This window comes from Tursiops truncatus, chromosome 17 (assembly GCF_011762595.2).
Source record: "Tursiops truncatus isolate mTurTru1 chromosome 17, mTurTru1.mat.Y, whole genome shotgun sequence".
NCBI classification, from domain to species: Eukaryota; Metazoa; Chordata; class Mammalia; order Artiodactyla; family Delphinidae; genus Tursiops; species Tursiops truncatus.
The window spans coordinates 36,652,526-36,675,669 of NC_047050.1; positions in this window are offsets into that span (position 1 = coordinate 36,652,526).

The following is a 23,144-nucleotide window of genomic DNA, read 5'->3' on the forward strand; positions in this document are numbered from 1 at the left end:
GTAAGTAATTAGTACCTCCTATTTCTCTCATTGCTTTACTTAGGTTCATGTTTGCTGGAGACATCACTTTTCAATAATATAAGAAATTAAAACTAAATAAGTAGGGCTTCCCTGGTGGCGCAGTGGTTAAGAATCTGCCTGCCAATGCAGGGGTCATGGGTTTGAGCCCTGGTCCGGGAAGATCCCACATGCCGCAGAGCAACTAAGCCCGTGCGCCACAACTACTGAGCCTGCGCTCTAGAGCCCACGAGCCACAACTACTGAAGCCCACGCACCTAAAGCTTGTGCTCCGCAACAAGAGAAGCCACCCAACGAGAAGCCCGCGCACCACAATGAAGAGTAGCCCCTGCTCGCCGCAACTAGAGATAAAGCCTGCACGCAGCAACAAAGACCCAAGGCAGCCAAAAAAAAAAAAAAAAAACTAAATGAGTAGATGAAATCCTTTAATTTATTTACAACTTATCCTACTCCTGACATTATCTTAAGCAACATCACATCTGTCACAGTCCTGAGTTTTAGTTCTCTGCTCATTAACCTCCTGGATAGAAAAACAAGGCAAAGAACAAGATGCTTCTGAAACAGCTGCGGATACATGTGCTGTGAGTAGACATGAAAAATTCAATCCAGCAAGCATGAGCTGAGCACCTATTATGTGCAGTCACTGGGCTAGGAGCTTGCTAGGGCCAGGAGATCCAAAGACAAGGTCTCTGCTCCCAGGGGAAATGCCACATGCTATGGCGGCAGCCACATTAAATACTAATAGATAATCAAAGTGCATGCCAAAAACGATAGACAGGAGGTCGAGAAGGTGATCAGCTCTGAATGGCAGAATCCTAGATTGCATTTGAACTGGACCTGAAGGTCAAGTGAATGTGGGAAGGGTCCCTAGGTTTGGTGTTTATTAGGCCTTTCTAAGTTTGGCCACAGTCTTGGTTTTCATTGCAGTGCAATGCAATCTTGTTTCCAATGTGCCTCTCAAAAGCTTCAAGAGGTCACTCAACACCCAAGAGAGAAAGAAGTAACAATGACATGGGAGTAGCAATAAGACAAGGGTGTCTCAGAATCTTTGTTTCCTCCTTTTTCGTCATGTACCATTCTAATCATTCCTACAAATGTTGTCCCTTGAGATGGCTCAAATATGCCTTCTCTCCTCCACCCATACCACTCCTATCTGTGTGTTCACATTCCTTCCCATTTGAATGACCAAAATAGTGCCCTAGATGTTTTTACCACTTCTAGGTCTTCCTGCTTATTTCCAAATATATTCTCCCCAGCAAAGAGTCACTTAAGGGATTTTCAAAATGTGAAAATCTGATTATATCATCCTTCAGATTAATTTTTCAATGGCTTTTCATTGCCCTCATGAAAAAACCCAAACCCTGGATGGCATAGCTTCTCTGGTCTTTCACCCCATCCCTAGGTAACTTTCTAAACTTATCTCTTGCAATTCCTCTACTTACACTAAATATTAAAATTACACTACACTGCTTTCAAGTCTTTCAATGATTCATGCTTGCTCTGGACTCTGTTCCTTTGAGTTAAACCTTTGCCTAGAAACTTTGCTCTTTCACTCCATTCCTTTACTGGTTAATTCACTTGTCTCTTGGGTCCCTGTTTAGATGTTGCTTATTCTTAGAGGCCTTCTCTGACCTCACACCTATATTAAATTCCCTTCCTATCAACTCCTACAGACCCCTATAATTATCCCTGTTGCAGTCATTTTGCTCTGTATTATATTTGCTTGTTTACTTATCTATACCAGACTAGGACTGTATTTTGTGAAGGAAGAAAGGAAGGCAGGAAAGAAGGAAGGGAAGAAGAAAGGAAAAGAAGAAGTTAGGGCAGTAGAAATGAGATCCACCCCTCCTTGTCCAGAGGGCAATGCCAGAACAACATAGCAGCAGTAGACACGGGGTGAATGCACATCTGATAAAAAACACTCTTCTGCAGAGAATTATATTTCATTGGAAATTAGTTGTCAGGTCAGCCTTCTCTACATTCAAGGGTAAAGAGTGAAATGAGTGTGGATACATCTCTACATATAGCAGTAAAGATTTGCTTTAAATGTCTTATCTAGACCTTGTATTGTAACAGAGTATATTCCACCCCCAAAGAGTAATGTAAATTTCCTAGCCCTTGTAGAGAGATAACTGGATAAATATTTCTAGGTTCTGAATACTGCACAAATTGTAGAAAAAGATATTTGTTTTTGGAGTATGTGTTGACATTAGATAGAGTTGTTAGAGAAAATGGGGTATTTACGCTCAAGAGAGAAAGAAACTTGAAATTTAGATTAAGACCTGTCCTCAATGAAGCTCAAATCCCTAATTGGGCTATGTGGTACTTTGTCCAAAGTGCTAATATTTTAGAAAAATATTGAGAAACATTCACCCTCTGAGCTTTATTCACTGAGTAGGACTGAATTTAGTAGAGTTTATGATCACCCATCAATCAGATATTATTTTTTAAAGAATCTTTCCTTTGAGATATTTGAACATCATCTTGGCTCTTTTCTTCATAGCATTTGCCTAAATTCTATCTTTTAGCATCTAGGATTTAGCATCTAGGATTCTAGGCCTACATTAACAAGAGGTTTGTGCTAGCTCTTGGCAGATTTTATTATATAACTTTTCTTTACTCAGTGGCTTCAGCTTGACTAGAGTCTCAGCAACTCCTCACTGTCTCAATTGGCAATGCGTTTCATCAAGAATAAGGACATTAAAGTAGAAAAAAATAAAAAAATAAAATGAAACATGTGTTTTAAGAGATTTGAATAAGATATTTTAGTAAGTCAATTTCATGTCACCATCTTGAAAATTTACAGCAGTCAGCAATGTAAACATGCACTTCACAAACGCCAGCAGCTTGCAGACTGCAAAGTTCATCTACTCATTCAGTGAGGCAGATGTTTCATTTAATACTCTTCATACTATAGATTAGGATTATTTTTTTCTTTTCCTCTTTTTTTTTTTTTGAAAGGAGTGGGGGAAAAAATCCCTGACATGCTACTAATATCATCTCACACTGCGGGCCAGATGGCGAAAAATGCAAAGGCTGCAGCTCAGTTTATGTACTATATTGTGGGGAGAAAGGAATTTGGTTTCAGAATGAGTTTCAGCTTGATCATTTGTTACTCTAATCTAAACATGAGTCAATGAGTAAAGTAGTACCAGCCAAACTTCAAAAAGTTCCTGAGAGTAAGTGCTTTAAAATGCAATGCATCTGGAAGAAGCTCCTTACAGCATCCCGACCTACCACATCTAGAAGAAACAGCATAAGACTTGGGTGGCTGCTTTAGCATAGAACCCTTTACAGAGACATTGGGCCAAAAAAATATTATGCTATATTTTGGTCACTTTTTTTTTTCCTTTTTCTTCTTTTTTTTTGGCCGTGTCCCGAGGCTTGTGGGATCTTATTTGCCCAACCAGGGATGGAACCCGTGCCCCCTGCAGTGGAAGCGTAGAGCCCTAAACACTGGACTGCCAGGGAATTCCCTCTGTCAATTTTTTTGATGGAGGATTGAGAAATGCTTTTTCCTTCTGCTTATAACATTGTTTGCATCATTTGTATCTAGTATGATGGCTAGCTTTTGAGCTACATCCATTTATCCACATCTTTGGGTTAAAAACTATTATTAATTTTAAAGAATAAGAAGCTAGCTGTTAAGCTCCTAGTTCATTAAAAATTGGTATTTGCAGGGACTAGCTCCATTTCCTCATCTGAGTAGGCAATGGAAGCCTAGGAAGGATAAAAGTCTTGTCAGTATGTGCCATTTCTGGCAGATTGGAAAATAAAAGAGACAGTAACAAATCTTTATCCTGTATCTGTGGTCTGTTATGCCCCTGAAATTCCATAGCTTTTCATCAGATTTTTTTTTTTTTTTTTTTTTTTTTTTTTTTGCGGTAAGCAGGCCTCTGTTGTGACCTCTCCCGTTGCGGAGCGCAGTCTCCGGACGCGCAGGCTCAGCGGCCATGGCTCACGGGCCCAGCCGCTCCGCGGCATGCGGGATCTTCCCGTACCGGGGCACGAACCCGTGTCTCCTGCATCGGCAGGCGGACTCTCAACCACTGAGCCACCAGGGAAGCCCGCATCAGCTTTTTAAGTGGACCCATGACCCTAACAAGCTTGAGAATAAACAAGAGTCTACCTTCATTGTTTCTCTAAGTATTCATTATGCCCATCCTGTAGCTTTCCATGTGTGCTTTCATCACCCATAGAATAGGAAATAAACAGGGATATGGCAAAGGGAACACTATATTTTTTCTAACTGAAGGTTTGGTTTAATTGGGGAGGTAGAGGGTATTTCCAGCCTTTAAACACAATGAGACAAATCTTTCTTCTGGGAACAGGCTTCTCTACTGGGCCCTTACATACATATGTGTCAGAGCCGCATCATTCATTGATGGAGAAGGCTGACGTTCTGCCTTGATAACCATAAACCCTAAACTACCAGTGCTTTTGTACTTTCTTTCGTTTTATTGTTCACATCTTTATTATGATCTGGGCAACTTTTAATAACATGCTGCCAGCCTTTCCCAGTTTTCCCCCTCCCAGTCCTAGTTACAGAAAATTGTGTCTTCTGTTACTCAACATCCCCACTCGCCTTTTTCTCTAAGGAGAGTTTTGGATTTCCTGGGCTGATTCTTGGACAGTTTGTGATGCCAAGTCATGAGAACGGGGAAAGAGGTATAGAAACAGAGAGAAAATTGAAAAGGGTAAGAATTCTAGATGCTGAGTCTGGTCTAGACTTTCTTCTATTGAAAAGGATCTGAAGCATTGGAAAGTAGAGAGGAAATTTTGAAGAATTCCTGGAGGCTAAAATGCCTTACATATGAAAGAGCTGGAGTGGGGAGAGATAGAACCATGGCAAGGTGCTCCAGAGAAATTGACAAGAGATTCCCAGGTGAGACTAAGGAGCAGCTATGAAAGGTAAGAGAACTGGGGAGGAAAAGAAGGTAGTTGTGATAAATGCTACTATAATTTTGCAGTGTTTTTTTTTTTTTTTTTTTTGCAGCACGCGGGCCTCTCACTGTTGTGGCCTCTCCCATTGCGGAGCACAGGCTCCGGACGCGCAGGCTCAGCGGCCGTGGCTCACGGGCCCAGCCGCTTCGCGGCATGTGGGATCTTCCCGGAGCAGGGCACGAACCCGTGTCCCCTGCATCGGCAGGCGGACGCTCAACCACTGCACCACCAGGGAAGCCCCTGCAGTGTATTATATATAACAATTTTAAGCAGAAGTAAGTAAAAATTGGAATCATTTTTAAGAAAGTTTCCTGTGGTTCCTGGACTCTGAATACAGCTCAGTACAGATACTAGGACACATGGAATCCCACATCTAATGAAGATTGCAATTGTTCTCTTTTCCTCTTTGGCTTTATTATCAGCACTGTGCGTTAGAGAGAGATAATGTATAGGTGTCTTAAAAACAATGAAAGCCTGGTACAAATTCACAGTGTTATTATCAGCATCAATGCTAACTTTTAACTGAAGCATATATTCTTTTGAAATAATTACTCACCTTAAATTCAACTCCCTTCACTGATAAGCATATATGCAAGCATTACAGCAATTTTACCAGTGGTTAGGAGCAGTAAGTCCCTTTCAAACCAGTTGAAAACTTTTTGAAAATGTATCTATTTCCTAATATTTCACACATTCAGTCCTGTTACACAAAGTCAGAAGCATGGGGATCATTTAGGGCAGCAGTTTTCAAAGACTAGTCCATAATAAAATTTTTACTGGCTTACAGTAAAATGTAAAAAATATGGGACAATGTAGCAAATGTATCCAAAAGCTAAGTGCATTCAGTTTAAAGAACCATATTCCTATAGTTTTTATATTAAAATATTATTTCTTCTATGAATGACAGTATTAGTAGGTGGTAATATTATTAGAGCAAAATATATGTTAATCACCCTCTTTTAAGTGGCTCACTTTCTTTGAAGCTTTTTCTGATGTATGAATCCCAGAAAGAAGCCAGGAATTACTGATTCAGGGCTCTGAGGCTGCAACTTCCTAAATGCACCCTATAGACACAAAAGAACTGAACTCTGTATTAGTATAACTTCTAGTCATTAGTAAGGCTCTGGTTCAACAAATCACATTAGCAAAAGTACACAAAGATAAGGAAACTATTTTTGGTAGAAGGATGGTGGCTTTTCTAAGTAAAGTGGCTATTTTTGGGCATAGGAAAATGCTAAAAAATGGTAAAAAGTTTTTATATATTCAGTAGTTCATTAGCTAAACTGGAAGTCCATTGAAGGCATCTTCTTTGATTATCTAGAATGTAGCTCAGTGCTCGAAGAAGTAAGTTGTTCAGTGAATGTTTATTCTTTCAATAAGAGAGAATGAACAAATGAAAATACTTGAACTGGAGAACATACTGGTGGTGAATGTATAGAAAAAGATGTAACCTGTGCATTTCATTTATAAGGTACTTTAGTATCAAAAATATTTAAAACATAAAGGAAACTGCAGACAGTAATTTAACAAATATCCATGCCATTACAAGAAAGAATTGCAAATATTAATATTGTGTCTTATTTCCTAGAGAACTGGTTTTCTTTAAGAAATAAACATTAAAATGTTGTTGAAATTCCTTTATCCTTATGAATCACGTCATCTCCTTCCTGAGAACTAACCATTATTCTGAAATTAGGATGTATCATTCCAGGTATGTATCATTCCAAGCTCTTTTAAAAAATATGTGTCCACAAATATATTTCTATTTTGCATGGCTTAAAAAGTTAACTAAATAGTATTTCTATTGCAGTGATCTTTCTGCATTGTGTTTTTTTGCATGTTATTTTAAAATCTATTAATGTTGAAATGTGTAAATCTAGTTAATTTATTTTAACTTATAGAGAATATTCGATAGTGTGTATATCTTTAGTCATATTACATATTGCCAAATTACTCTCCAAAATGTTTTACAAATTTAAATTTCAAACAATGATACATCTGAGTTTATATTTCCCTACATCTTCATCACCATTTATTATTGTTAAACTTTTTGCAAATCTAATGAGTATGAATTTTTTTAAAGTTGTTTCAAAAGGTGGATAGATTTTTACAGCATAACTGAGTCCTATTCTTGCTCATTTTTCTCAACTCCATAAAGTAAAATACCACCCCCAAACTACTTGTGAATCAAAACAGTTGTCAGAGCTCTCAATTATTTAGTTTACTTGATTTTAACAACTTTCAGATACACACTAAATAATAACTTTTATACTGTCTTGTTCTTTGTTGAAGCTGTTAGAAACAGAATGGGAGCACTTTATTATGTGGAAAGTGTAGACCACAGATAACAAAAGGACTATTTTCTGTATGATTGTAAGACAAGCCCCTAACATCTCTTTATATTACTTGATTAAGATATAAAGGGTCAGATTACTCAAAGCAATAATAGGTTGTTTTCAGATTTTAATAAATAGAGTTATCTTAATAATGATTACTAAATTTTATATTTGTACAAGAAAATAACTCATAAATATCAAATTGTACTATTATTAACATACGCTTCAGTTTTCTACCAATGTAAAAATCTAATAATTATCAGTAGAACCATTCTCTGAAATTAAGAAGTACTGTAGATAAATAAAGAATAAGAATGCCATTTATTTCTTAACATTCTAAAGGCACATATATCTACCTATTACCCTTTTCAATAACCTGACACAATGACAATGGAATAGAAGGTTGTCACAGCATAATAGTACTTGGCTGAGAAATTAATACTGAGGTGAAGCTGGAGCATTTATCAAAAATAAATGTTGAAGTGAAGGGGAAATGGTTATTTTTTCAAAGTGGGAGACATTGATCCTGTGATAATGTTCTATTAAAATAGCTGTATTGCTGTTACACCAATTGACTGATTTTGACATAATTATTTTTTAAAATAGAATTTGATGTGCTATGGTCCAATTCCTTTCGCAGGGATTTATTTACCAACATGCACTTCTCTTTAGGACTTTGACATGCATCTTCAATGCCTTGCATGAAATAAGAACACAACATTCCTATACATTCCTCACTCTTCTTCTCATCTCATCTCTGAACTTTAATCTCCCTTTATGCATGTTACTGAGTTACACTGAGGAGCACTAGGTCAGTGATGCTTTCCATTAGGGACACCAGCCTTTGCATTTCCTTCCCTTTTAGATATTTAACTCAATTTTCAATGAATGAGGTCTTGGAAAGGATCAGGAGTTCCCCACCACCATTCATGGTTGTCTCACTGGGGTCTAGAGAAAGTGCAGTACTCCTCAGCTTCATTCACCCCTATTGAATTGTACAGCTGAAAATGTAACATTTAAACATAATAGTTGAGGGCAGCTTCCCATTGGCCAGCTGAAGCCTCTGTGATTTGTCTTTTCTACAAATCAATAGTTAGCAGTTTCGGGCTTCCCTGGTGGCACAGGGGTTGAGAGTCTGCCTACCGATGCAGGGGACGCGGGTTCATGCCCCGGTCCGGGAAGATCCCGCATGCCGCGGAGCGGCTGGGCCCGTGAGCCATGGCAGCTGAGCCTGCGCGTCCGGAGCCTGTGCTCCACAACGGGAAAGGCCACAACAGTGAGAGGCCCTAGTTAGCAGTTTCCACACTTGGAATATTATAGATGTCTACAAGTAATTTTTATACAAAGCACTGCTAGATTAATAGAGTGTAAAAATATAAAAAATAATGTGCAAATTATAAAGCATGGTAATTTAGGAAATCACATTGAAGGCAGGATAGGTGTTTGAGCTGCCTTTGCATTCCCATAGACTTTGGGACTTGTATATGGTATGTTTTCAATAAATAGCCCTTCAATGAGTTACTAAAAGAACCATGTTCACAAAAATATAAAAATTCTATTATTTTATATGAGATCTGAGCAAGTTGCCTAGGGCTCTGATCACTTCAGATTCTCCTTCCCACAGGGGCATTATGCTAAGTGAGAAGAAACAAACATTTCTTCAGTTTGGGAATCTAGCCTAGGAATATCTCTGGGTAAGACAGAAATATGTCAAAGGTATGGTCTGTACTTGGATAATCCTTGGAAATACTCTCATGGAAGTCTCAATTTAAAATGGCCTTTGTAGAAAAGAGGAATTTCAACTCTACAGAAGAACTTCATTTTTTATGTTATAAAAGGCAATTTTCTGAACATATGAATAGTTCATCATTATATTTGGATCATTCTTTCTACATTTTCAATTTTTAAAAGAATACTTGCTGATCTTATCAATGAGGTAAAAAGAATAGAATTCATTTTTAAATGATGTAACAAAATTAGCATTGTCCCAATAAATCTTGATCTAAGTTTTACGTTTTATGCTTTACACTGACCTACACACACACACACACACACACACACACACAAGCAAATGACACAGAAAAGTACTTCTAGAATTCCAATTCCAATCCTTGCCTGCTTTCACATGAGTGGCATCTTAGCACAAACCATACAAAAGAGACATTCACTTGGTCCTATGAAAATATAATAAAAAGTATGCAAAGCATAGTTTACAGTAAGACATTTGTTGTATGATAGCCTACCAGCCCTTCTATAACATGTACCCAGTGGGTGCTCAATAAATATTAATTGATGATAATGATAGTTTGAAAAAGCCATTGAACTTGCTTCAAAAAATGAAACTATAATGATTAATTTGTATGTAAATTGTATTTCACCTGAGGGAGAAACTGGTAAACAGAGGCAATACACATTGCTTACAGGTGATCATCCGTTTTCTGTGGCTCATAAGGTGGTTTTCTTCCTTTGCACCATGGGGCTTTATATCTTGAGCCTCACACACTGCCCACCTCCTGCGTAAAATTTACACAAGCATTGAAAGATTGTGGAATACCCAAGGAAATCATTTTTCAGTCGATTGAGTTCTTAATGGAAAAAGCTCTCTGAATGCTATCTTACAAATTAGAAGATCCCCTGCTTTCTAAATAGTTCAATTGAAACCAGCTTTGTATTTATCCTTCAGGTCATTCAGGCTGAAAAGTTGTTAAGTCTTAAGACCAAAAGTCAGACTTTAAAAGGTAAAATGTCAAGTCCTTTTAGGCTTCAACTGACCTTTTAAACCAGATTAGGGATTTGAAGCATTACACATGGATTTCTACACTTTATATCCCCATATTTAACAAATGATCAAATATAACTCCCAAGAATACTATTTTTACAAGTTTGACATTTCAGGTCTGAGAGGTGGCTCTCTGACTCTTTTTACATAAATTTACTGGTGGTGGAATATTTTGGTTTCAGTGAACACTTTCGTTTATTCCACTTCCATTTCTTTGAAGACACTTTGTGTATTTTACAGTGTGGTGGAGAAAAACCAATGCCTTAAAATAGTCAGTAAAAGATGCACAATGACCAAGTCTTTGTATCTCTTTAACTCAAGACCTAAAGCAGTGATAATAGACACTTAATACATTCTTTATACTGATGATTAAGGTGAAAACACTAAAACAAATCTCCAATTATAAATTTCTTGGGGCTTTACTTATCTGTGTGTTGTCCGCAGGGTTTGCCTACAAATAGTTTAAAATATTGAATTCTGTTGTTCATTTATCCTGGAACCATTTGCCATTGTTGCTTTTCTATATTGGTTCTCAACCTTGGCAGAACATCAGACTCATGGGAAGAATAAACACACTCACACACAAAACCGATGGCCAATATGAACTAAATCAGAATCCCTGATCAACTAAATTAGGACCTCTGGGCTCAGATCTAGGCACCATTGTTGCTTATTTATTTTTTTAATTAATTAATTTATTTTTGGCTCTGTTGGATCTTCGTTGCTGCACGCGGGCTTTCTCTAGTTGCGACGAGAGGGGGCTACTCTTTGTTGCGGTGCGAGGGCTTCTTACTTGCGGTGGCTTCTCTTGTTGCGGATCACAGGATCTAGGCACGTGGGGTTCAGTAGTTGTGGCTCACGTGCTCAGTAGTTGTGGCGCACGGGCTTAGTTGCTCCGTGGCGTATAGGATCTTCCCACAGCACAGCTCGAACCCCTATCCCCTGCATTGGCAGGTGGATTCCTAACCACTGTGCCACCAGGGAAGTCCCAGCACCAGTGGTTTTTAAAGCTCTCCAGGTAATTCTTTTGTGTGACCAAGGTTGTGTACCGCCTCATAGGACTCTAAGAACCATGTAGTAATAAGTATTTATACATGTGATTAGAAATAATTTGATTGTGAAAACAAGGAGTAGGAGAATTTATTTAAGTACTTTGTCTTTCTTTAGCTTCTAATATGTGAAGGAGAGAAGGCCCCAGTATCTATTTATTTATCAAACACTGAAATCTTTCCATATTCAGGACAGCACAGGCAATACAAGCTTCCTTACTTGGAAGCATAGAGTCAGTAAGAGACGTAGGACATGGACATATCTATAGCACAAGGTCACCTTGCACATTTCAGACTCAAAAATGTTTGCATAGGCTGAGATTAGTGAGATTCACAATTTCAAATAAGTAAAATAAGGAGAAACAAACTAACACTTTCCTCCTGACCCCTACATGGCTCCATGCAACTCTCTACTCACTCCTTCATCTTTTCATGATGTCAAGACAACGATCATAGTGATGGATTAACCTTTTTCAAGACTACAGTGTCTTTTTGCAGACTCTCTTTTTACCCAATACCCCAGAAGAGCTCCATAATGCAGATGTGCTTCTGAATCTCCACAAAAATCTCTCTCCCATAAAATGGTGGTTGTTTTAATGAGGGAGACTTCTGTGTAAAGCATCATGGCCAGAGCAGTGTTTAAGGGCAGGAAATCAGCGGCGGCAAGTGTGAGAAGACTGAATTAATCACAAATGACATCATTCCTTATAAAGGGAAATCAATATAAAAGGGCCAATGGAGGCATCCTTTGACTGTGGATCATTTTCCATGGCTATAGCCAGACTTCTGTTCTGGGGGTTACTGTGAACCCAAAAAAATAAAATAAAATAAAATAAATTGTTGGGAATCCAAATCATCTGACTTTCATTTAGTGAGACTTTGAAAGGCTTTGGTTATGTGTTGACTTCCTGTCTTGAATCTCTATGATCTAGAGTATTGTGGATTTTTGCTGGGAATACCAAGGTACACCTCAAAATTCTTTTTGAAATGGGTCATTCATAGTCTGTTAAATGGAAAAAATTCAGATATTCAAGTTTAAAAGAGAGCATATTTGACCTGTATTTTGAATAATAAATATGGATTCCAGAGTAACATGGAGAACTGTTCCTTTAAGGTTGAGGGCATGGCATAAGTGAAGATATTTAGAAGTAAAGTAGAGGAAAAATTTAAGAAATGAGAAAACATCCATCTGTGGTGATATGACTTAACATGGTGACATTAACAAACTGGAAGCTACAGAAGAGTTTTGCTTTATCTTGTTGGACAATGTTGAACAAGTGTGAATTACTCTCTGTACATACTACAATATCTTTAGAAAGGACTGAAGAGGTAATTTAGTTTAACATCATGTTTTTTGTGAATAAAAATAATGCCAAAAATAATAATAAAGGAAAGAAATACATATTGAGAATACTAGTTGGTGACAAAACCAAAGGCAAAACATAGATGTCCTGAGTTTTTTCATTGTAATACCCAATCTCAGAAACCCAAGGTTGGCTATTAAATGCTACCTATTTCTAGGTCCGGCTAAAGAAACATGCTTAAAAAAATGCATATCTGTCAGAAAACAATTTTTAAACAGTCATTTAAAATGAGTATTATAGTTGGAAAATATCACAAAATCTTAATTTCCAGCAATAACAAAATGATGACAACTCAACTCACATAACTTAGAGAAGTGGTTTCAGGTCAATAATTACCCCTCATTTTGGAAGCAATTCTCTTGCAACATTACTGGTCTGTCTCTGAGGAATGCAGCCACTTCCATTTTTCCTAGCTGATATTCTTCTACAATAACAATAATTTGCTCATTTGAATTGTACTAAAGGATTATTATCATACTCAAAAGAATATATATACACACATATATGTATATATATACAGGCCAGTTACGTTTCCTTCTTTCTCAGTTTACCTACTACTATTTGTTGTTGTTGAAATTATTGTTTTTGCCAGATTCTTTCATAAACCCGAAGAAAAATTGATATTTCACAAAAAAATTACACTTCCGAAACAAAATACACTATAGGATGCACACAGATGGGAATTTTGAATTGTTGTTAATGATCTATTTTTAATGGATGTTCAAAACCAAAAGATAGTTCAGGAAACATTCATTTGCTTCCGTAGAACATGAAAATGGAAATTATAGGTTAAACCTAAATAGTAACTTTCTGAAAGTTGGAGATAAACCAAAGGTCTGAGGGATTTTGCGGAAATTTCTCTGTTAATCAGCTGCACCCTCATCTTTCCAGGATGATTTATATGTGATTTTGTCTGATAGAAGATAAGAGCTTGAACTCTTGAGGTCTCTCTCAGAATGGAATTAGAATAATAGACGGTTCAATACTGTCATGAACTTCTACCTCCTTTGTTTTCTTTGGCGAGTATTAAAGTCTTTTTAGAGGAAAGAAGAAAGATGTTGAGATTGCTATCAAGAATGAATAGTGTTATATTATTTTCAAATAATCCATGCAAAAGATAAAAGATTTCAGTATCATATAAAAATAACGTTGAGTGTCTCTATGTGGAAGAATTAACTGAGAATTATCAGTATATCGCTTCCAGTACTGAATTAAGATATATGGTGGACAAATAATGGCAAGGAAGGGAAATAACTCTTCCTAGCTCTCTACTTGGATTTGATATAGTAGTCACTAGGTAAATAACTATGCCTTTTACAGAAAAAGGAACAGAAAATGGGAAGAATAGCTAAGAAATATAATCTATGCTCTTTTGGTAAAAAGTATGAAACAGTAAACAGAGCCTTACTTTTTAGTTTAAATGAAATTAAGCAGTACAGTGTAGGAGCTAGCACTGTGCTGAGGCCTGAGAACACTAAGATATATAAGCTACAGCTGAACCTATTGTGATAAATATTTCACAATATATATAAATCAAACCATCATGGTGTATGCCTTAAACTTATACAGTGATGGATACTAATTATTTTTCAATAAAAATGGGAAAAACAATTGAAATACTTAAGTTACATTCCCTGTCCTTAAGAAACTTAATTCTAATAATTGTAATTTATTAGGGGCTACCAACAACTAGAATTAATGTGATATTAGAAGCCCAGAATTTGAAGTTGGAAAGGAATGGCTCCTCTATTCACCACACCAATGGCCATGGGCAAATGACTTAACAACCCTGAAGCCCAGTGCCCTCATTTGTACTATAGTTAATATGTATTGAGACCTTTACCACGTATCAGGTACTCTTCTAAGGATCTCCTGTGTATTAATCATTTAATACTCACAATAACCTTTTAATCACCCTAATTTTGTGGATGAGGAACACTCTAAATTTTAAGTAACTCATTCCAGGTAAGAGAGCTAGTAAGTGGTATAATTAAGATTTGAACAAAAGCAGTTTACTTATTAGCAATAATACCTGCCCCCTAGGTAAGGATAAAAGGAGAAGATGAGAACTCTGAAATGCTTAGCACAGAGCTTGGCACAGAATAAATACTAAATTTGACCTGTTTGTACCAATATTGTTACTGTTCTTGGGGTTATTGACATTACCATGATTGCTTTCACTAATACTCCAACTTACTTGAATGTAGAAGAAAATTATGAGAGATAAGTTACATATTAATAATACAATTGACTTAACTGAGAACACACAATAAATTTTCTTATTAACTAGTGTGACATTAATTTCTAACAATAGCAACTAATATTTCAAAAGTTGATTTTCTTTTCAGAAATTTTATTGTCCTTTAACCACAATGCATCCCTCTGTTTGGAGGCATTTTTATTTTAATAGCACTTCCATGAAAAAAAAAATTTTTTTTAAGGGGGAGCTTGAATCAAGCAAGGATTGAATTGTCGAGTGGTCAAGACATAGCAAAAATTGGATACATAAAGAACAAACCCAGGCATGTGAAAGGGTTTTCTGATGTTTTCCAGCCTTCAGAATAACTAACCATAAATGGAAAATATCTGTGCTATGTAAAAAATATCACCAGGGCTTCCCTGGTGGCGCAGTGGTTGAGAGTCCGCCTGCCGATGCAGGGGACATGGGTACGTGCCCTGGTCTGGGAAGATCCCACATGCCGCGGAGCGGCTGGGCCCGTGAACCATGGCCGCTGGGCCTGCACATCTGGAGCCTGTGCTCCACGACGGAAGAGGCCACAACAGTGAAAAGCCCACGTACAGAAAAAAAAAAAAAAAAAAAAAAAAAAAATCACCGAAGTATCTGATCAATTCAATGAAGAAGGAAGAATAATCCCTTCCCCAAATCCAACATGAGTAATTTTGTGTCAGTAGACTCAAAAAATTGCTTATTTTACATTTTAATTTCTTTTTTTTTTTGGCTGTGCCATGCAGCATGTGGGATCTTAGTTCCCTGACCAGGGATTGAACCCATACCTCTTACAGTGGAAGCATGGAGTCTTAACCACGAGACCTCCAGGGAAGTGCCTATATTTTAATTTCTTAGTTTAGTGAAACTTATTTAGACAGAGAAAGAAGGCAATGGTGTTTATTTCAGTTTAAAACCATAAAAACTTGTGTGGTCAAGTTGTTCAATCTTTCTGAAAAGCAATTTTTCATCTATAAAATATAGCAATTCTCTCCCTCAGATATAGAAGTAGTATGAATTTTAATTACTATTGGATAAAATATCCTGAGATCCATGGATGAAGGATGTTTCAGAGAGCCAATAATTATTTTTTAATTATTATGTCCATCCTGGAAGACATAAGAGGGTTGATTTCTTTCACTTCATAAGTCCCATTCTTTCCAGATAATTGTTAGTTCAAACATGCTGGCACCACAGGAAAATGTTACAGCCAGCTGGGAACTCTGCTTGACACTTAATGTCTCCTCTTTCTTTAGTCTTTAAGCTTCAGTCTATACATTCCCTGCTGTTTGGGTATGTGATTTAGCAATAAGAATTAAATATTTTCATTTTCTCTCTCTCTCCTTAATTAACATCCTACTTCACTTATTATCCTGACTATTTTTTTTAGAAAACAAAGAAATTGCATTTAAATTACATATTTATGAAGTTTGCAGGAATAGAGATGATGACGTTTCTGTGAACTCCGAAGTTCCAGCTCTATAAATATGTGAGACTCTGTGAAAATGGGAGCAAAGGGAAAGGGTTGTGTGCGACACACAGGTGTGTTGGTTTGGGTGGTTCCTGGTGGTAGAGGCTGTGGGCTCACAGTGTCTTCTGCACAAACTTGGGAACCAGATTCTTGAGAATGAGATTTCCCTAAAAAATTAGAAATCATTTCATTGGCTGGATTTTCAAACTATTATTTTTTTTGAGATATTCATAAATTTAAGACATTTGCAGGCCAAAAGGGATAACCAAAAAGTAGAGGTTTCAGGCGACGCTATACATCAGACTGATTTAAATTTAAGATTTCAAAAAAAAAAATGGTTGTATTCATTTTTTTTCTGATAAATTTTAAAGGCAGGTAATTCCAGTTATTGAATTTTGTATTCAGTGTTTCTTATGCTCAAGACATCTTTCCCTCTATTGCTCTCTTTTGCTCTTTCAAATCCATCCCTAATCCCCCACCTATCCCCATATGCATTCCCATCCCCACTCCACCCACTTTTGTTAAATACACACCCAAGACCCTAAGTCCATCTCCATTATTACTATGGAGAAGAGAAGACAAACTTTTCCTCCAAACTCAGTGTTAAAAATGCCCTGCAATTCCACGGTTAAATTCCGATACCATCAAAACAATTTACAACTTGAAAGCCCCAGCACAATGGGACACACAGTAACATAAAGAAAAATTTCCTTGTAAAGAAATTATTGTGAAAAGAACAAAGTGGTTCTAATAGACCAAGAAAAGAACTTAAGTTACTTAGGAAATTTGTCTGGAATAGCAAGTTTATTGAGTATTTACTCAAATGAATTATGCATTCAGAGAATCACAGATAGGGGAAATGCTATCACAGAGATTTGAGACTGTAATCTGATGAGCCAAGTCCTTGTTCTACCCAATTTTCTATCATAGTTTTGTCTTCTTGAATGTTTACAAGAACTGAATGCCTATGCTTGACCAAAGAACACAAGACATCTCCCATAATGGGCCATATCATCATGGCTGCATGCCATGGTTCTAATTTTATACCCTTGAACATCTGTTTTCTGATCTCATGTGAAACCTGAACATTTTTCTCTGCCTTATTTTTCATGTAGCTGTACCCTTCCTCACTTGGGTTTCTCTGTACAACTTTGATGCGAGAATGCTGATCAAAAAATGGCAATAATCCTTCAGTTAGCAAGGAACTGAGGCAAAACTGCAGGGACTGCAATCAGGAAACCGTTAAAAGAGAGGAGAATCTCCTGCCAAGGCTGCTGTGACTTCCATTGTTTGGATGGATGTCTCTTCATCCATAACAACAATGATAACACATATTCTAACTTAGGTAGTGTTGTCAACTTAGACCAACTCTACATTTCACTGGGTAATAACCACCATTGAAGTACTAGTTCTCTCTGCTGTTACGGTAATTCAGTGGACACATTTGAGGAGATTTCTAATTGTATCTGATTTCATTTTTTACCAGAAACCACTCAAAGAAATTATGTTCATAATTATGACTCATGATTTATAATATAAATTAGTGAGATGGTTTTCATATATACATAAATATATATGTGTTCTATATATGTGTATATAATTCAAGAACATTTAAAAAAAATGAAACAATGAGATCTATATTACCAAGAGATTTACCTGAGTGTTTTATATGCACTGAATAAACACACTTTCAGTGAAGTTTTATGCCAATAAAAATGAATCCTTTAAGTAACTCTGGAAGTTTGAGGTTATAATTATTACCTGCTTCAGAAAACTGAAAGTTTCATTTTTACATCTCACTTAACTACATGTGTTTCCTAAGACATGTAAAAGCTTTGTTCCCTCAGTGCTTCATATTTTAATACTAGCATAATGAAGGTGTCCAAAGAATTGACATACAGTCATAAATATCTGAAACTAAAACAACAAAAAAATTTGGAAGAGATAATTTGTAGAATGGGCTCCGACAGCCACTGATATGTCATAGTAGTTCTATCAATAATATTTGTACCAGAAAAGCACAAATATTAATCAAAAAATATAAATAGTCACAATATACAAATTTCTAAATTTGACTTTAGCAATCTGACTTTGCCATGTCACTCAGGGTAAACTTCGATTTCGGATAAGTAGATGAATGATGTTGTCATGTGAATTAGGTAACAAACATCACTCTAAACGTTCCACAATCTGGACTCATCTTAGTATTTTTTAATCACTCAAATAAAAGCAAGACAAAATGTAAAAAAAACAGGAATTGTTGAAATAAGGCACGCATTGCAAAACAGCATACATAACTTGTAGTAATGGTGTTAGTAAAATTCAAAAACTATGACACTTTCAGGAAGATTGGCTGTAATCGGTGGCTCAACAGCGTGGCAATGACATTGACTATAGAAATGGGGAGGTGGAAGAGGTGAAAACATAAACTCCGTGAGGCAGGAGTTCTATCTTGCGGATCACTATGTCCCCTGAGCTTAGGATAGTGGTGCTTAATAACTATTTGTTTAATTAATATATAAAAATATTCACATCAAATTCAGGCAACGCTTCTTGTTTTAGATTTGGAGTTGTACCATGGTTATGTAAAATGTGAAATTAGGGGAAGTTGGGTAAAGAATATATAAGAACTCCCTGTGTTACCTTTGCAACTCTTCTGTAAATTAAAAACTGTTTCAAACTAAAAAGTTTTTTTTAAAGTTTCTCTATGGAAAATCATGAGATGGGATGGGAGAGTGAGGGAAGGGCTACCTGCCCTGGACCCTTCTCTGAAGCCTTTGTGATAGTGGTAGCATCTTTTCAAGAAAATCCCAGAAGCAGCCACAGGAGCAATAAGAAGTGAAAGTAAAAAGAAATGTCAATAAACTGTGTTCATTCTCTGAGGATGTTCAGAATATGAAGGGAAAGGTTTAGTTTTTGAGGTGAAATAAGATGGTGGATTCAACTACTTTATTATTTATTAATATATTTGGGTATTAATGTAAAGATGGCTCTGAAAGGCTAAGAAATCAGAGATACTCAGGTTATATCGTAATTGGTAATTTGGGCTCTACTCTGTAGTGTAGAGTGTGGCTTTTTGTTTTACTAAATGTAGGAAGAGTCAGCTTTATTTACAAAAAAAGGAAAAAAGGAAGGCAGAGAAGGAGGGAGAGAGAGAGAAAGAGAGGAAGGGTGGGAGAAAGGAAAGAAAGAGGGAAAGAGGGAGAGGGGAGAGAAACACAATAGACAGAAGTTATCTCCCTAATAAATGATACACTCAGTCCTTAAATCAGAGTTGAGGAGATCACAGAAGTGGTCACCTAGAGGTGGATGGACCTAGAGTCTGTCATACAGAATGAAGTAAGTCAGAAAGAGAAAAACAAATACTGTATGCTAACACATATATATGGAATCTAAGGGGAAAAAAAAGGTCATGAAGAACCTAGGGGTAAGACGGGAATAAAGACACAGACCTACTAGAGAATGGACTTGAGGACACGGGGAGGGGGAAGGGTAAGCTGTGGCAAAGTGAGAGAGTGGCATGGACATATATACACTACCAAACGTAAAATAGGTAGCTTGTGGGAAGCAGCCGCATAGCACAGAGAGATCATCTCGGTGGTTTGTGACCACCTAGAGGGGTGGGATAGGGAGGGTGTGAGGGAGGGAGACGCAAGAGGGAAGAGATATGGGAACATATGTATATGTATAACTGATTCACTTTGTTATAAAGGAGAAACTAACACACCATTGTAAAGCAATTATACTGCAATATAGATGTTTAAAAAATAAAAACAATAAAAGGTCTTGGGCTATAGGCCATTCATATAAAGACTTTACATCTAAATGTGGCTTCAAAAATAATGTTCTAAAAGCAATGATTTTTAAATCATGTAAACATGTGTATGACTTTACAAATATGGTCTGTGGGACTAAGGACGGAGCGTTCTTTGTTGTTAGGAAGTACTGATGTAAGTGATACTAATACCACTGTAGAAGACACTGATGTACTTAGAGCACTGGGCTGCCAGCTTTTATGTTTAAATACTATTTTACAGGCATAGAAATAATTCAATATTTGGACTTACTTGCTTTGTTCACTCTGAAGCATCGTTTTCCACAGTAGTAAGTGCCTTAACCTTAAAAACCAAAGGGGTTTGCTTAATAAACAAAAAATCTACAATGTCATTTTTTAACACATAACATGCTGTTTTTTCCATCAAATCAGTTGCTCTTTCCTTGATGAATGAAATCCCTTTAGGGCTTGATGACACTGACATTTAGAGAATCAGTTTTCAAAGACAATTTACTTCTAGAGATATGAGTTTAGTCCACACTTTACTAGTCTTCCAATTTGTCTAATATTTTCCATTATTATCTGTACTTTACTTTCACCATATCCTCAGACTGCTTCATGTACATAACAAATATGTCTGTGTATGTTAAAAGTTCTTCTAAACTTTATCCTGATTATACTGATTGTTTGGGGTGTTTTTGCCGGTTTCTATTTCATTTAAAGCAACATTTATATTATTGTTCAAAAACCTTAGGCTGCACTGATAATACAGAAACTTAATCACTTCAGGGAAATACCTCAGTGTCTCTTAAACAGAGCAGATGAGCTTTTCTAAACAATGGAAGGTAACCCCAAATAAGAAAAGCTTGGCAGCCAAAAAAAAAAAAAAAAAAGAAAGACAAACAAACAGAACAGGAAGAAAAACAAACAAAATGTTCCCAATGTACAGGATGGCAAATATTAAGCAAATCTGAAGAGGGCAGAAGGGATGATTGGAGCTAGTCTACTGTGGAACTGACTTCCCTGGAATGGAAAATTGCTTCACTTACTCTTCCAGGTTATAGGTCTGTACTCAGCTTCTACCTCCCCCACCTCTCCTATTCCTTGCCATCCAAATCACAGTGCGGGTGGGTGGATTTTCCTTGTGGAGACATTGACAATTCCATAAATAAGGAGTAGGAATCTTCGTTGGTGTGACAGAGACTGAAGAGAAGGTAGGAGCTTCCACCAATGGGATTTACTCTGTATTAGTTCTATCTCACTGTGTAACCATTACCCCTAAAACCCAATAGCTGCAAACAATGAACGTTCCTTTTCTCACAATATCTGTGAGTCTTGAATCAGGGTCTGACCTCACTGAGTCCCTGTGGCTCAGGCTTTCTCACAGGGAGCAATCCAGATGTCTGCCCTAGCTGTGTTCGTTTCAGGCCTTGAGGAGGAGGTGATCCACGTCCAGGCTCATGAGTGGCTGTTAGGTGAATTCAGCTCCTTGCTGGTTGTTGGACTGAGGGTTTCAGTTCAGTGCTGACTACTGACCTTCCCACACGAGGATCTCCACGGGGCAGCTCCCAATGTGACAGCTGCCTTCATCATAGAGGAGGAGGAGGGGACGTACAAGCAAGACACAACACAAATTGGCCTTTTCCGAAATTATAAGTTAATTTCAGAAGTGACATCCTGTCACCTTACCACACTCTGTTCAAGATTCTCTAGAATTATCACTGCCCTGGCAATAAGTTTTATATTGATATATCAGCTTGGAAGACATCTAAGTTCGTAGTTAATGCAAATTTGAAATCCAAAGTTGAAAAATTCTCAGAGTAGACTTTTATTTTCTACCCAGAGCTCCAACCAAGAAAGTCTGGTATTTTTTCACCTCTACGATTATGGACAGATTCTTTCTGGTTCTTTCTTCTTCAGACTTTTAAGTGTCCAGGCTTTATGTCTGAGTGTCGGTTCTAACTCCCTGCCTTGCATGGGCCTAAGGCTTGATCTTCCATTCATTCCCACAAAGATTAAAACCTGACCTTCTGGATTTCTAAAATCGATACCTGCATTCTCATCCCCACTCCCATCTCCCAGCAGCCGTAGCCCAGCTCTGACTTCCAGATCACTTTTTTGCTGATTAGTCCCTAGGGATTTCTTTTGTTTTCAGTTAGAGAGATGTTTGTTATGTTTAGCTACCATTTCTAATTGTATCAGGAGTGTTTTCAGATTTTAATGCACCAAAACCTCACTGTAGTAATTTTATCTCCTCGGTAACCAAACTTTTCATTCTGTTTCTCTTTTACTGCTGTTATAAATTCCAAAATGTTCCCATATATTTTGTATCCAAATGTCCCAAAAGGAAAAAGTTCATTCTGTTCAATATAGAATTCAATATAGAATGTTCTGTGGGGCAGAGTTCATGCCAGGCTCCTCACAATCTGCTTCCATGGGTGTTTCATTTTATTTTATTATTATTATTTTTTTTGGTACAGGTATTTTATTTGCGAGTACATTCCAGAAAGCTGTTACAGGGAAATGTGACATGAAGTAGAAAAAGCCAATAAAAGGCACATTCTCGAGGTCACAGATCTAGGCAACAGGGACTCAAGTCAGCCAGGTCCTCTGATAAATATAAAGAATGCCTCCAAACAGTGTCCATAGAGAGGATGGCTAAGGTACTTATGCTTCAGATCCCAGACTCTCCAACGTGAACGCTCCTGCACCACCAGGTAATGCCAGCATGTGAGCTGAGTTAGCTTCTGCGTCTTTGTCCAGTGCTGTAACTGTTCTAGGTATTTGTCCAGTCGGATGATGGAGAGCTTCTCCCTTGAGGAGTCTGAGACTTTAGTTGCCGTTTTCATATCGAAGTTTGGTTTCTGACAAATGATCTATTACGTCTCCGTGTTCTAGATGGCCTGATTCAGATCTTTATTCCTGAGGGCTGTTAGCATGTGTCTGTTTTGCTTTTGTCAAGCTGTGGAAGATGTAATTTTCCTTTCACTCTTATCAGGCATGGACGGTCCAAGAGATGCTTCAATAGGTCTCCAAGATCTCCTCACCATTCTGATTATGTAGCAGTGAGTCTAGCTCCTCTCGATAATCAGAGTTAATTTTTCTCTCACTGGCATAGTAACTATTTTCTTTGTCTGCTAGTCTACTGACATATGATGCCCCAAATGACCATGCAGCTATA